This window comes from Vidua chalybeata, chromosome 23 (assembly GCF_026979565.1).
Source record: "Vidua chalybeata isolate OUT-0048 chromosome 23, bVidCha1 merged haplotype, whole genome shotgun sequence".
Classification (NCBI taxonomy): domain Eukaryota; kingdom Metazoa; phylum Chordata; class Aves; order Passeriformes; family Viduidae; genus Vidua; species Vidua chalybeata.
The window spans coordinates 1227830-1242674 of NC_071552.1; positions in this window are offsets into that span (position 1 = coordinate 1227830).

The window sequence follows — 14845 nt, forward strand, 5'->3', positions numbered from 1 at the left end:
GCCTGCCAGCTGTGGCAGGTGAAGGACAGGCGAGGGCTGCTGGGGCCCCCCTGAACCCTCCCTGCTGGATTTTGTATAAATTACCAATGGCACGGGATTGCTGAGCGTTTTGAGCTGGTTTCTTTTCTAGCATCAGTTTTATTGCATGGCTGTGATGATGGGGAGATGTTAGTAGCTTACATCTTTACCAGCAGACAAAGAACTTAATGCTATAACTTACTTTAAAAGTTTTTTAAACTAATTATACAAAACAAAAGCATATTGACAGTTTTATTTCACTACTACAAGCACACGTACTTTTAGTTAAAACAATGCTTATTTTGAATCCAATGCTTAAGAGCTCCATTATTAAGTTTAGAACTTAATATCTCACTAGCCATACTTTTCTGTAGCCTAGGGAGTTATTTTAACTAAGCATTGATACACAAACTACTGCTCTATTTTACTATCGTACTTTCTACTTCTTATGTAATTTTTACTTCTCATATATTTTTTAACTCTCTTTCTTTCTACTTATATAATTTTTCTGCTGGCAAATCTTACGGCTGCTGCTTAGCTCTAATTGCAGTTCTGTTGTCTCTAAAGCCTTACTTTTGTAGCCTTCCCGAAACTCTCTGATTTTCAAGATTCCCACACTCCCCACCCTGAGCTCCCCCCAGGAGCTGGGTTTTGCCTGCCTGGAGCCCACCAGGAGCAGCAGGGCTCAGGCAGCAGCTCTCAGCTGGCTCCTGACTCTCCAGGAGATTTCTTGCTGCTGGAAGAGGAGTTTCCAAGCCGTGGCTGGGCAGGAGATGATTTTCTCAGCAGTGCAGAGCCCTGGTGGAACAGAAATCCCTCGGGCTGCTGCATCCCCTCATCCCTGTGCCCCATTCCCCAAAACCAAGAGCAGCTGAGCAGACTGGAAGAGCTGTCCCGTGAAATAAAGGCTTTTTTCCCCTCACTTCTCCATCCCTGACAGACACAGCCGCTGGCTCGGCGCTCCAATGAATTTTTAATGCCATTTAACCAAAGGCGCTCCCGTGAATGTTTCATGACCTGCCCTGCAGGTTCAGGGCGGGGGTTTGTTCTCCCTCTGAGCAACACCAGGTGTGCTGTGGCACAAACGCGCGCTGTGCTGGGCAGCTGCTGTGAAAACAGGGGGTTTGCGCTTGGTTTGGATTGTTTTTCTCCAAGCCCCGTGTCTCAATAAGAGTTCAGGCCAGAAAAGCTGCAAATATCCCCCAGATCCCACCCTGGCTCAGCTCCTGACCCTTTGCTGTGCCTCTGGAGCGTCCTGGGAGGACTGTAGATGGTGCTGGAGCACCAGAGGGGAAGGAGGGAACGGCGCAGGCACAGAATCCAGCCCGAGCATCCTTTGCCTTCTCTTCTGGGCACAGAGGGACTCACAGGCTGCTCCTCCCAGCCCGCGGCCGCTGCTGGACCGGGTCAGGTCATCTCCCCTCCCAGAATCTGCCAGAAACTCAACCTTTTCAGAGTCAAACGAAGATGAAGAAGTTAAGCAGAGGTGTGAGCACAGCCAGCAGGGCACAAACACCTTCCCCGCAGCAAAACCCAGCGAGCGAGGGCTGGTCCCGGCAGGGGAGGTGAGGGACACGGGCAGGGTCCAAAAGGATTCCTCAGGAAAGGGTTAAAAAGCCAGGACACATGCCCCAGCCTGCGCTGCCTCGCTGCTCTGAGTCACGCTCCTCTCTTCTTCCCAGACTCGTGCCAAGCAGATCAATAATTCCATCCACCCCCCTCGCCTGCAGGGACTGAGAGGAGGGCGCTCTCCAAACTCCTCCTGGGCACACGGCTGGCAAAGGGGCAGGGGCAGCAGCAGCACAGCTTCTTCCTCCCATTTCCATCACTTTTCTGGGCTTCTGGAGGACACAGAAGCAAAGGGAAGCAGCAGTGCCAGACCCTGGCGGTGCCGTGCCCGCGGGGTACCTGGCAGGCTGCAGAGGTGCTGTGAGGCAGCAAACATTTCCCTCTGTCATTTTTTTTAAACTTATTCCCATCGGAACAACCTTCCCTGTCCCCTGGGAGCAGCAGCAGAGCCCAGCTGTGCAGGGAGCAGCCAGATGTGGGCTCTGCTGGAAGCCAGAGCTGCCAAGGTCAGAGCGTGGGGAGGACACAGCCGTGGCTTGCCAGGTTCTGTGCAGCTGTGGCAGCACATCCTTCTCTCTCTCAGGATTTTTCATAGAGGAGCACAGAGAGAAGAAAGAGAAAACAATTTCTATTTCTGCTCCTTGTTTTTCCCATGTGGAATGTGTTTGGAGAATTGTTTCCCTGGGGTGATTGCTTGGTTGGATTCTGGTGAGGATTGTTTGAGCCTGGTGGCCAATCCAACCCAACCCAACCCAACCCAACCCAACCCAATCCAACCCAATCCAATCCAATCCAATCCAATCCAATCCAATCCCATCCAATCCAATCCAATCCAATCCAATCCAATCCAATCCAATCCAACCCAATCCAACCCAACCCAATCCAACCCAATCCAACCCAACCCAATCCAATCCAATCCAATCCAATCCAATCCAACCCAATCCAATCCAATCCAATCCAATCCAATCCAATCCAACCCACTGTGGCTGGGCTCTCAGAGAGGGTCACGAGTTGTGAGTTAGATGTGGCAGTTAGAACAAGTAGGTTTGTAGTTTTAGTATCTCCTTTAAATAGTAAATTAATGTATACAAGTGAGCTTATTGTAAATGCAGGTGAACCCGGTGGGAAGAAATGCTGATGTCTGACTCCAGTTCAGGAGGCTGAATGATTTCTTTATTGTAACTATGCCATAATACATTAATTTACTATTACAGAAGATACTAAAACTACAAACCTACTTGTTCTAACTGCCATATCTAACTCACAACTCGTGACCCTCTCTGAGAGCCCAGCCACAGTGGGTTGGGTTGGATTGGATTGGGTTGGGTTGGATTGGATTGGATTGGATTGGATTGGGTTGGATTGGATTGGGTTGGATTGGGTTGGATTGGGTTGGATTGGATTGGATTGGATTGGGTTGGATTGGGTTGGGTTGGATTGGGTTGGGTTGGGTTGGGTTGGGTTGGATTGGATTGGATTGGATTGGGTTGGATTGGATTGGGTTGGATTGGATTGGGTTGGGTTGGGTTGGATTGGGTTGGGTTGGATTGGATTGGATTGGATTGGGTTGGATTGGGTTGGGTTGGATTGGGTTGGGTTGGGTTGGGTTGGGTTGGATTGGGTTGGATTGGGTTGGATTGGATTGGCCACTAGGCTCAAACAATCCTCATCAGAATCCAACCAAGCAATCACCCCAGGTAAACAATTCTCCACACACATTCCACATGGGAAAACAAGGAGCAGAAATAGAAATTGTTTTCTCTTTCTTCTCTCTGTGCTCCTCTATGAAAAAATCCTGAGAGAGAGAAGGATGTGCCTGCCACATGAGCTCCTCTCCTGTGCTCTGAGGGACACCTGATGTTTAAGTTCCTAAATATGAGGGGTGAAGTTCAAGGTGACCCTGGAAACCTGAAAAATCCCTGTGCTCACCCCAGGGGAAGTTGTGGCATTAAAGGGGAGCTGTTCTGGGGACAGTGGGTGACAAGAGCCACAGGCAGCTCATCTTCCCCCAGGCCTCTTTCCCTCTCCTGGAGCATTTCCTTCCTCACCTCATCTCTCCTTCCTCCCCTTTGTCCCCTGTCTCATCCAAGTCCCTCTCTGAGTTGCTGGGAACCTGCAATGAGAGAAATGGCCCAAAGCAGCAGCCTAAACCTGCCTGAGCCTGGCAGGACTCTGCCAGATCTCATCGTGGAGAATAAATCCTGGAATCCTGGAGTGCGTTTTCCCAGCAGTGATGCTGGGAAAATAAAATTCAAAAAAAAAAAAAAAAAAGAAAAGAAAATTTAAAAAAAGAAAGAAAGAAAAAGAGGAATTAATAATAAGCTCTGAAGCAGCCTTCCATACCTGCCCGCCTCAGGCACAGGGGTGAACTGGTGTGAAGGAGGGGAGTTAAAACCTTGGACAGAGCCAGGAACAGCAGTGGGGTGTGAGTGCCAGGACAGGGCCAGCTCCCAGCACAGCCCCTGGTGGATTTTCCTGCTCCATCTCCCGCTGCAGCACGGGCAGAGCAGACCCCACCCCCTGCCCTGCTCCAGCCTCCCTCCCGAGGCAATTTGCTGGGTAACGATTATGGAGCTGAGGAGGCAATTTCAGGAGAACTGGTTTCTGCCTGGAAGGAATTGAACGGAGGCACTGCCATAACCCGATGCAATAATTTGTTTAAAAAAGCAGCTGGCGCCGCGTGAAGCAGAGACAATTTCGAGGCAATTTCCTGCAGGGATGGTGCCAACCTCCCCAGAGCCAGGGAATGGGCACACTGCTCCTCTCCTGCCTCAGAGCACACGGGAGAAATGTCCTGACCCCACTGACTGTGATGGGGACACCTCAGTGCTGTCACCTTCCACCTGGCACAGGTGAGAGGCAGGGATGTGGTGCCCCTCTGCTCGTGTTCCTGCAGAGCATGGGCAGCCAGGAGAGGGCTGGGCCCTGGATTCTCATCCACCACCCAATAAATAGAGAATTTAAGGATGTCAGGGATGAAATGTTTTCATTCTCTGTATCGTGTTCCAGCACAAAGATATCCCGAGGGATTTATTCTCAGAGATGAGTCAAAGAAGAAGAATAATTGTTAGAGAGAAATTAATTTATGCTCTTTTTCCTCCCATTTCCAAACAGTTTATTTGTCACTTGTCAGCTGAACCTTTGCTACTGCAAGTTGCTGAGGACCCAAATCCCAGGAAAGGAAAAGGAAAAGGTTTTCCAGGAGGCTGGATGACATTTCTGCTTTGTTGTACCCTCAGATCCTGTACTGAAACCAGAGCTTTTAACCGCAGGGGAGTCACCCCGGGGTGGCACTCGGCAGCTGGGAGCAGCTTGCCACCCCGAGAGGGAGCAGAGCCCGGCTGTGGCTCCCAGGCAGGGCCCCCGGGCTGTGACACACTCGCCCTCCCCGGATGAAGTCACGGCTGATGTCAGCGGGGCTGGCGGGTCCCTGCAGCATCACCGTGTGCAGGAGCTGGGCTGCTCTGCCCAGCCCTTCCCGTTCAGAGCCGAAAACCCACCAGAAATCCCCCAGCCCTGGGGCTCTCAGCGGTTCCTCAGGCACTGAGCGGCCCCGGGTGCACCAGAGGGGAAATCCGACAGTGCTCAGTGAGCAGGCTGAGCAGGAGCCCAGTGCCGAGGTGTGCCCTGTGTGCACAGCCCGGGGATGCTCCTGAGCTGCACTTCCAGCAGATTCTCTCCCTGAGCCCTGCCTTGCTCTCCCTGAGCTGCCGGGGTGTCACCCTTGCGTCAAGAATGACACAAGAACAGACGAGGACACAGCGTGGAAAGGAAGAAAAGAAAGCTTTAATGGAAGGGAAACTTTGACTTAAATAGACCGACACGGCACAGTTGATTTTATTGGTTAATTAATAAAAAAAAAATTTCTCACACACCATCCTTGAGAACAGAAAAGCAAGGTGGGAAAACACCACTGCAGATGGTTTAGACTAACAAGGTATCACATTCCTACAGCTCCCTAAAAATTCTCACAAGCCACTGTGAGAACCCGTTGCTGTTTGTCTCTCCCTGCCCAGGCTGGCATCCACAGCAGATCCCGGGGCTGCACTTTCAGCAGATGCTTTCCCTGAGCCCCTGCCCTGCTCCCCTCCAGCATCCTCTGTGTCGGAGCCCAGCACATCCCTGTGGCTGCCCTGGCTGGCTCCAGACCCTGGAGGGGGCTCGGGGACCTTGGCACCAAGTCAAAAACACCTGTGGCTTCGATTTCAGCCTGTGGGAAAAGCTGCCAACTCTGTGTGAGGAATTACAAACCACAGGGGTTTGAGTGGTGTAATAGGGGAATTGACACAGGGTGGAAAAGTGGAATTTTGGGGTTTTTAGAATGTGATTCAGGGGTGCAAGATGGAGGGGTTTGGGCGTGTCCTGGCCTTTTTCTCCTTTGTCTTGCCCTCCATGTCCTGCTGTGCTGGTGACACTTTTCTGTTGTTGAAGGCAGAGATTCCCTGTCTGACACGGGTGGTGGGCATTGGCACAGATCTGTAAACAGGCAATGTGTAATTTTGAGTTTATCGTGTGGGAGCCGCCCGAGGCAGAGGCAGACTGCCATGGCTTCTGTACTGGACAGACCTGGGCAGGTCAGACAGAGAATGTTACAGATAAGAGAGAATAAACAACCTTGAAACCTCCACCTCACGCATTCCAGACCTCTTCTTCGGCTGCTGGCTGGGGAACAAGGACTTTTACAATTTGGGGGTCATTCCAAGCAAAGCAGACCCCATCACCTCTGGATCCAGTTCTTCTCCTCCTGCTGCTCTCCAGCATCTCACCCCGGCAGTAAAACAGGTGCTGGGTTGGGTTTTTCCACTGAAATCCGCAGGGCAGCAGGATTTTCCCTGTCTGGCGCTTGCTCGAGAGGCATCGCCTGTGGAGCACCTTCCTGTGTTTGTCCCCGGGGGCACATCCCGGGCAGGGCTCCGGCTCTGCCAGGCATCAAAAGGAGCTGCAGTCCCGCTCCTGCCAAGATCTACGGCTCTCTGCGTGGTCCTTAGAGGCTGCTAAGCACCCGATAAAGAGAAATCCCTGCGCTCACTGCCCCTGGGCAGTTAAGCCGCCAGCATTCCCGGGAAATCCGTCTCTGTCCAGCTCAGCAAGGACAAGAATCCAGGAGCGGCAGGATATTCCTGCCAGCCTCGGCTCTGAGATGTTCGAGTGAGAGGTTGCTAACCCCAGCCTCCTCCTTCGGGACAGAAATCGAGGTTTCCCCAGGCAGCAGCAGCAGCATTTTTCCTGCGCTCAGTTCCTGGCTGCACCCTCCTGTGTCCTGACTTTCTTCCCCTCCACGACACAGAACAAAGCCTTGGCCAGTGCTGCTCACCAAAAACATCTGCCTGCGAGCTCCCTCCCACAGCCTCATTATGGATCCTAATTAAATAATGACACATTTGCATTCTCTGTAATTGCAGCCACTGCTTATGTAAATAAATACGCTGCCTGCAATTACAAAGTTATGAAAAGCTATTAGAAAATAAAGATTTGGTTAAAGAGAAAGTCACTTCAGAGAGCTCCTGCCCAGGCCCAAGCAGCTCTCCCTGGTCCCCTTCACACCCTGACACCTCCTTTAGCACCAGGAACCCCCTTCCCACCTGGAATTCTCTGCATTTCTCCAGGCTACAGAGTGAAACACCTTTAATGCATCTTGGCAGAGAAATTACTCCCTTTATGCCAGCGTTTACCAGAGCAATGCTGCAAGGCACGACATTCAGGGGAGTAAAGGTCCAAAACAACTTTTCCTTCAGCTTTCCTATTTATTTCCTTCACCTTTCTTATTTATTTCTTTCCATAAATTGACACTGGGGAGTTCCTCAGTACTTCAAAGCAGCGGCCTCGATATCCGCCTGAAGGATCACCTACAGCTGAAAAAATAATAATAAAAAAAATCATCCCACATTTCTCTTTCTATTTAATTTCTGCAGCAGTTTGGCAATCCCAGCCTTTCCCAGGGCACACAGCTTCCTGCAGCTCGGGAATGCTTGGGTTTGCAAAGCAGCCCGTGCCGAATGGAAAAGGGAAAAAAAATAAATAAAAGGGATTCATTTAGGAAGTGCCTGAATGGGAGAACAACGATCCTGAGCCCTGGGATTGTGTCACCCCTTGAGGCCCAGCAGAGTTTTTGTGCGGTGCTAAGAAGGTGCTTGGCTTGACAGAGTTGCCATCTGTGACTCAAAAATAGCCACATGTTTTAGGAGGTCCCGGCAACCCAAATATATTTCTTTTCTTTCTCTTTCTCTTTCTCTTTCTCTTTCTCTTTCTCTTTCTCTTTCTCTTTTTCTCTTTTTCTCTTTCTCTTTCTCTTTCTCTTTCTCTTTCTCTTTCTCTTTCTCTTTCTCTTTCTCTTTCTCTTTCTCTTTCTCTTTCTCTTTCTCTTTCTCTTTCTCTTTCTCTTTCTCTTTCTCTTTCTCTTTTCTCTTTCTCTTTCTCTTTCTCTTTCTCCTTCTCTTCTCTTCTCTTCTCTTCTCTTCTCTTCTCTTCTCTTCTCTTCTCTTCTCTTCTCTTCTCTTCTCTTCTCAGCGTAGCCATAAAACCCAACAGACGCCACGCTAACACACGTCTAATGAAGCGGCCGAAGTTTCTGAGTCATTAATTCGGCTTTTCCAGCAGCTGGAGCTCGGCAGGGCTCGGGGCAGTGACTCAGCCCGGCTCCCGCAGCCGGAGCCGCGCTGTGAACCCTCATTAAACGCCGCTGCAGCCGCGGGCAGCGCTGTCCGTCCAGCACAGAACGGCGACTTTTTGGCTGCTGTGAGCCCCCCGAGCACAGCACCCTCGCCCCATCAGCAAGAGCGCTCCTCACTCATCGCTCGCTCAAGTTTTGAGAAGCGGTTTGCCAATAAATCACCCCAAACACAGCACTGGGACAGAGCCGGAGCCCAAAGCTCGGATTTCTCAGCCCAGCATCACAAAGAGATGCTCTGCACGTGGAAGAAAACATCATTTTCCCCAAGGCCGGGGGAATTTTTCGCTTTTCTCATCTGCGAGGTGATGAGTCAGCCCCGTGCTCGCAGGCAAGGAGGGGAAAAACACCGTTCTTCATGGGCGCTCGCAAACGCTCCGGGAGCTGCTCCTTCCTGCGGGGATTTTGGGCAGGAGGAGGAATTTTGGGCACCCCTTTGGCGGCCGGGGGTGGGCTCCAGCTGCGCCCTGGTTCTGCTCCGGTCGGGGCTGCCCGGACCCCCCGACACGGCCGAGTTTCGCTGCGGGAGGATTTGGCACTGGCCGCGGAGCGCAGGGAGGCAGCGAGGGAGGATTTTGAATCCTGTCGTGTCCCCCTCTCGCAGCCTCTCCATGCCCGGGCACACGGCAGCAGCTCCTGGTCCAGGGATGCTGCTCTCGCCACCCTCTGGCAAAATAAAATAAAATTTAACAAAGACATTTCCGCAGCTCACACGGATTTCTGCACCAAAGGGGTGCCCCCGTCCCCGGTGACACCAGGGCTGCCTTCCCGCCGCAGCTCTCCACTTTTCCCTTTAAAAGTCAAGTTTGGCCCCTCCTGGGCAAGGCGGAGTGCTGATTTACCCCTTTCACCCTGCAAAGAAAGCAGAATTCTGACCCTTCCTGCAGCAGGACGATGCTTTTAACCCGCTGAGGCCCGTGCCCTTTGACATCCCCCCAGGAACCACCTCTGGAGGGGATTTGCGTCCCCAAAAAAGCCCAGCTCCCATCCCAGAGAACAAAAGCAGCCTCCAAAGCTGCCTGCCAGGCTTTCCTCAGAGCAGGTTTATTGCTTTCTCATTTCAGAGGTGATGATCTAATGAGTCATTAAAGACAAACAAGAAATAGGAGAAAGCGTTTGACTTAGCACTTCTTCTTCCCAAAAAATCCTGTAACTGCAGAATTTTAAGCAGAGCGAGCCAGAGCAATTTTAATAATATTAAGTTGAAATTGACAGCGAAAAGGTTGAATACAAAAGAGTAACAAAAACCCAAATATATATAAACCATAAGGCTTTGTGAAAAGAATATGATTAAGCTTTCAAAGTTATACATTGAAAATTGAGGCAGTGCCGGGAGCGAGGGCTTGTTCTTCCCTCCCATGGAAGCACAGAACAAAGGCTGCAATAATTCATCCAGAGGGACTTGCTGCCTTCTGGTTTCCGTGCCCAGCTCTGGTGGCACAGCTCGGGTGTGCTCAGTGCCCCTGGGCACGGGTGGCATCGCAGTTGTCACCTTCTTCTGCCAGGGAAACCAGGACCTGCTGCCCAGCAGTGAAAGCAGAGCCCAGCTCTGTGCGCCTTGGCTGCTCTCCCCCTGCCCCAGGTAGGATCCACGGATTTACAGCAGAAATGAACGTGCAGTTTTACTGTGCAAATGAACGTGAAGGTCCCCACGTGCGCTCCCTGCGCTCATTTTCGCTGTTGGAGCCAGGCTGTCACACGGGGCTGACATTCCTCAGCACAGCAGAGAGGGGGCACAGGGGATGCTGAGGGGCAGCGCTGGAGCAGCAGCTCCCAAAAGGTCCCTGCGGGTGGATTTTTGTTCCTCAGCAGGGGCAGCGCTGGAGCAGCAGCTCCCAAAAGGTCCCTGCGGGTGGATTTTTGTTCCTCAGCAGGGGCAGGGCTGGAGCAGCAGCTCCCAAAAGGTCCCTGCGGGTGGATTTTTGTTCCTCAGCAGGGGCAGGGCTGGAGCAGCAGCTCCCAAAAGGTCCCTGCGGGTGGATTTTTGTTCCTCAGCAGGGGCAGGGCTGGAGCAGCAGCTCCCAAAAGGTCCCTGCGGGTGGATTTTTGTTCCTCAGCTCTGCGCTCACGCTCATTTTGCCAAGCTGGACAGCCCAGGCCGCATCCCCAGAGCATCACCGCACCAAAAAGAGCCTTTTGGCCTCTGATTCAGGACAAATCCCAGCATTTCCCGTGGGCAAGCCCAGCCTGCAGGAGCTGTTGGCACCAGCTGCCTCCCCAGCCCCTGAGCTGCGTTTGTGAAGTGGCTCTATTGATCCCAGCAGGTCATTACTGGTTAATGACGGCAGTCCTGCTAATTGCAGTTCCTGCAGCGGCTCTGTCACTTCTCTCCAGGTGAGGTCTGCAGCCTTTGATGGATTGTCACCTCAGGTTTGACAGCTTAACAGGTTTGCAGTTATTTTGTTTATTTGTTTGTTTTTTCAAGGACGGTGGAAGGATTAAAAGAGCAGAGTGAGTCTGCCGTGTACCTGTTCCCTCCTTAAAAGTGTCACCTGTCCCTTTTACCACACGTGGGGTGACACTGCCCTGAGGGACTGCAGGACTCAGGGTGGCAAGAGAGCAACTGCGATTTGACAAATGAACGGTAAATAATTAAGGATATGACTCCTACAGGGCTGATTTTTCACTGTCACATAAACAACAGCAACAACAGCAATAATAACAGGCCAATATTGCCAGATACCAGGGGGATTAAACATCAAATTAATACTTAGCAAGGTTAGGATTAAGCAGAAATAACAGCTTTATGATTAGAGCCTGAAACTGCTGTTGATAATGACTGATTATGCTCCTGCAGAGGAAGAATTACAAGTACTTAAGGACAAATAACCCTCCCGAAGTTGCTGGCAGCCTAAAGCTGAGAAGCACAGACATAAATCGTCTGTGTAATGGGGCTGGAGCTCTGTGGACAGAGCAGGGAGGTGAGGGAGGATGTGAGTGGTTTCCAAGAGATAAAACACTTGCTTGTCTCCATGTCACCGCTACCAAAGTGCCGGGGAGGAGTTAAACTGAGCAAAAAAAGGATAAAAAAAATCTTCTCAAGTCCTCGCTGCGTGGGATTTGGAACCCTTGTGGCAGAGCCCTTGTTTATGTGAAACGATTTTATCTGGAGCTTGGCAGCGTCTGTCTGCAGTTTCCAGCCCATTAATTTGGTGTTTCTGGAGCTCCTCAGCTCCTCTGGGCTCCTCTCCACGGGCTGGGCTCCCTTGGGTTTGTTCTCTCCCAGCCTGGACACGGCAACAAGGCAGAGACAGCAAATCTGTCCCGCTGGGCAAAGCTGGAAATGGGGAGAGAGACACAGAGCAGCTCCTGACGGGGCCCTGCACAGGGAAAACCCCGATCAGAGCTGGAAATGGGGCAGGGACTCAGTTCTGGGCTGGCAGCAGTGGCCAGGGAGGAGGGTGGGTGGGGAGCTGCTGTGACAGAGGCACCAGCTCTGCTCCACTCGCAGGATGCTCCATCCCACACCCGAATGTTCTATTCCAGACACGAATCTGCCTGCTGAAAGCACCCCTGGCACGTGGGAATCCCATCCCAGCCACTCAGAATTCTCACCAGAAAGGAAACGAACCCGGGGTCCCAATGGCTCTGGGCAAGTTTGAAATTCACGGTGCTGCTCGTGCAGCAAACGGGGCTTTGCCTGAGTTAGGCTCTCCCAAAGGCACATTCCTGCTGCACACACAGCGATGGGGAGTGCTTCCATCCCATTTCCCTGGCTGGAGATATTCCAGAGCCACCTGTGCACAGTCCTGTGCTCTGGGATGAGCAGGGAGCTGGGACCGGGTGGTCCCTCCCAGCCTGACCCCTCCTGGGATCCTTTCAGCTGGGATAATAATATTTGCTCAACATATAAACAGAATTTTCTGGGCCATTATCATAGAAAGCTAAAACCTGGTTGTACGTGGATCTGTGTGTTTGCAGGAGAACCTGAGAGGGAAAAAAAATCACAAATATTTAACCAATTAAAAAAGAAATTTCATGGGATGATGGCACTGGAACACATTTGGAAACAGATGAAACTCTTTAACACATTGAAGTGAAATCAGAGGAATCTGTGGTGTGTGTGCCACATCCTCCTGTGTCCCCTGTCACTTACCCACCACGGTGAGGATTTATTGTTGTCTGCTCTGGGCTGCAGGCAGTCTGGGCTCTCCAATTAAAATAAACGTTTAAAAGAAACCTTTAGCACCACTGGAGTGGACACAGGATGCAGGAAATTCCGGGAGATTGGCAGAACTGAAAATTGTCCATTTAAAGGAAGTGTCCCTTGAGAGTGCCAGCCCCGGGCAGGAGGTTTGTTAAAATCTGGTGACTAATTGCAATTAATAAGGCGAGGGGAGCTGTGGTCACTCCTCCTCCTGTCTGCAGGCAAACAGCAGCCAGGTGCTTCCTGTGGAGCAGCAGGCTCTGGAACCGAGGTGAAAGCAAGGGGAAGCAGAGAGAAACCAGCACCAGCTCTCTGAGGGAAGAACGAGGCAGAACCTGTGGGGACGTTGAAGGTTTCTGGTTTCGTGTCTCACTGACAAAGCCCCGGTTTTTGGAAGGCACTGCTGCACACAGAAGTGATGCTCGAGCCTCTGATGGGGTCCAAGCCCTTGTGCTGAGCTGCAAAAAGGATTTTGGGTCTGCAGCAGCCAGAGCTGGGTGGAACTGTGGTGCCAAGGCCAGAAGAGAAGCTCCGTGCCAGGCTGGGGAGGAGGAAAAGCTCTTTCCCCGTTTGCTGGTCGCTCCCAGCTCTGGGATTTTGCAGCTTTCCTGCAGGCACGTTGCATTTCCCTCAGCTCTCTCTGGCTGATTTACTGCCCCCACGGCAGTCTGGCCACCGAGCTTGGCTCGGCTGGCTCCAGCTGGCCCTTGGAGAGCTTCCCTCAGTCCTGTCCCCATCCCTGACCCTTCCCAGCCCTCTCCTGTGTGGGGAAGGATGGCACAGCAGCTGGGATGGATGGGCTGTGCCTGCAGGGCTGTGTGCTCCCAAATCCTCCTGAACGTGGCACGACTGCAGCCCGGGGGGCTCGGATTCACGGCCCCTCCAGGAGCACCTCTCCCTGAGCTGATGAGATGAAAAGAGAAGGAATTAAGTGTTCAATTCATCTTCCCCTCTCCTCGCCGAGGCTCGCCTGTGCTGCTGAACTGATCCGCAGCACTTTGCCAGGAGCCAGCAGGGAGAGGGAAGCAAGCTGGGAGAAGAGGAGAGGCAGCTCCAATGTTTTGCCTCAACGTCCACAAGAAGCCAAAGAGGAAAAAGTCCAGGTTGTGGCTAAAAAAGTTTTTATTTTAAAGTTGATTTTTATTTTAGTAGCTATTAGGAGTTATTTTATAAGGATCAACGCCTCTGACATTCATCTGTGACCTCAAAGTTAAAGCTGGTCCCAAAGCTTGGCCAGCCCAAGCCCAGGTGAGGGGGAAGGAAGGTCAGTGGTGCCTGAGAGAACACCAAGATGTGATGCCCAGAGAGGGGCAGAAAGTTTGGCCAGAAAACCAAACAGCGCTGCCAGTGTGGGTGTGAAAATGGTGTGAGCCCCCTCAGCTGAAATCATGGAGTATTTCCTGTGGCTCCCCAGCCCAGGGCACTGCGCAGGCTTGGGCAGGGACACAGTCATGGGGTTGTTCTCAGTGAATCAATCAGGGACAGTGGGTTTGCTTTCCTGGTTGGCCATCAAAGGCAATGAAAAGGAACTTATAGGAAATACAGGCTGGGCCGCTGTCAGCTGGGTTAATGAGGTTACACAACTGCAGATGGCTTCAGCAGGCTCTCCACGGGGATGGAGTGGTGCTGCCAGTGCCGTGGAATGAGGGGAGTGGAATTCATGTGAGCCCACAGGGCTCAGTGTCTCCCCATACGGATTCGATTTCTTTGATCTTTGTCGAGAGCGAGGATCGATTTCATTAAAAATGATGCAGAGCAAAAGCCCTTTTTCTCATTTACTGCAGCTGCATCCAGCCAGGCTGTGTGAAAACTCCCTGATCCCTGGAAAGTGCCCTGCTGGAGCTTTGCTTTTGGTATTTGTACCAGTTTGGGCTGGATTAGCCAGAAACCCATGAACAACAGTTTTCTTTCCCCACTCCTGGATTACCCTGGATAATCTGAATGCTTTCAAACTGAGAAATAAAATGACCAAGACAAACATTCACAATCCTGAGAGCTGAGCTCTGCCATGGGGATGGCTGCTGTTTAATTGCTTTGCAGATGTAAAGAGTCTTTTCTTTATTTAATGACCTCTGTGTGCCAAGCAAGAGGGAGGACAGTCCTTGTGCTTTGAGCTGGGAATGAAAAGAAGCCTCCCAGAAGAGCTGCCAGCAATTCCTCCCCTCCCAAGAGCCAGCATCCCCATGCAGCTGGGTGAAGAGTTCTCCCTCCTGCCTACACAGCCAGGTAAACGTGGGCTGGCAATTAAAGTCCGGATTTCAAACTCTAAACGAGTTTGCCTTTGATTGCCGTGCGTCAGTCGCAGAGCAAATCATGTTTATTCATGACTCTGCCTCCCAACCCGCCCGGCTCAGGGGGAGCTGATGCTCCCTCCACATCCAGAGGAGCTCCTGATTCCTGGTCAGCAGCCTGAGATTCCTTTGGGCAGCTGAGAACAGCCAGCC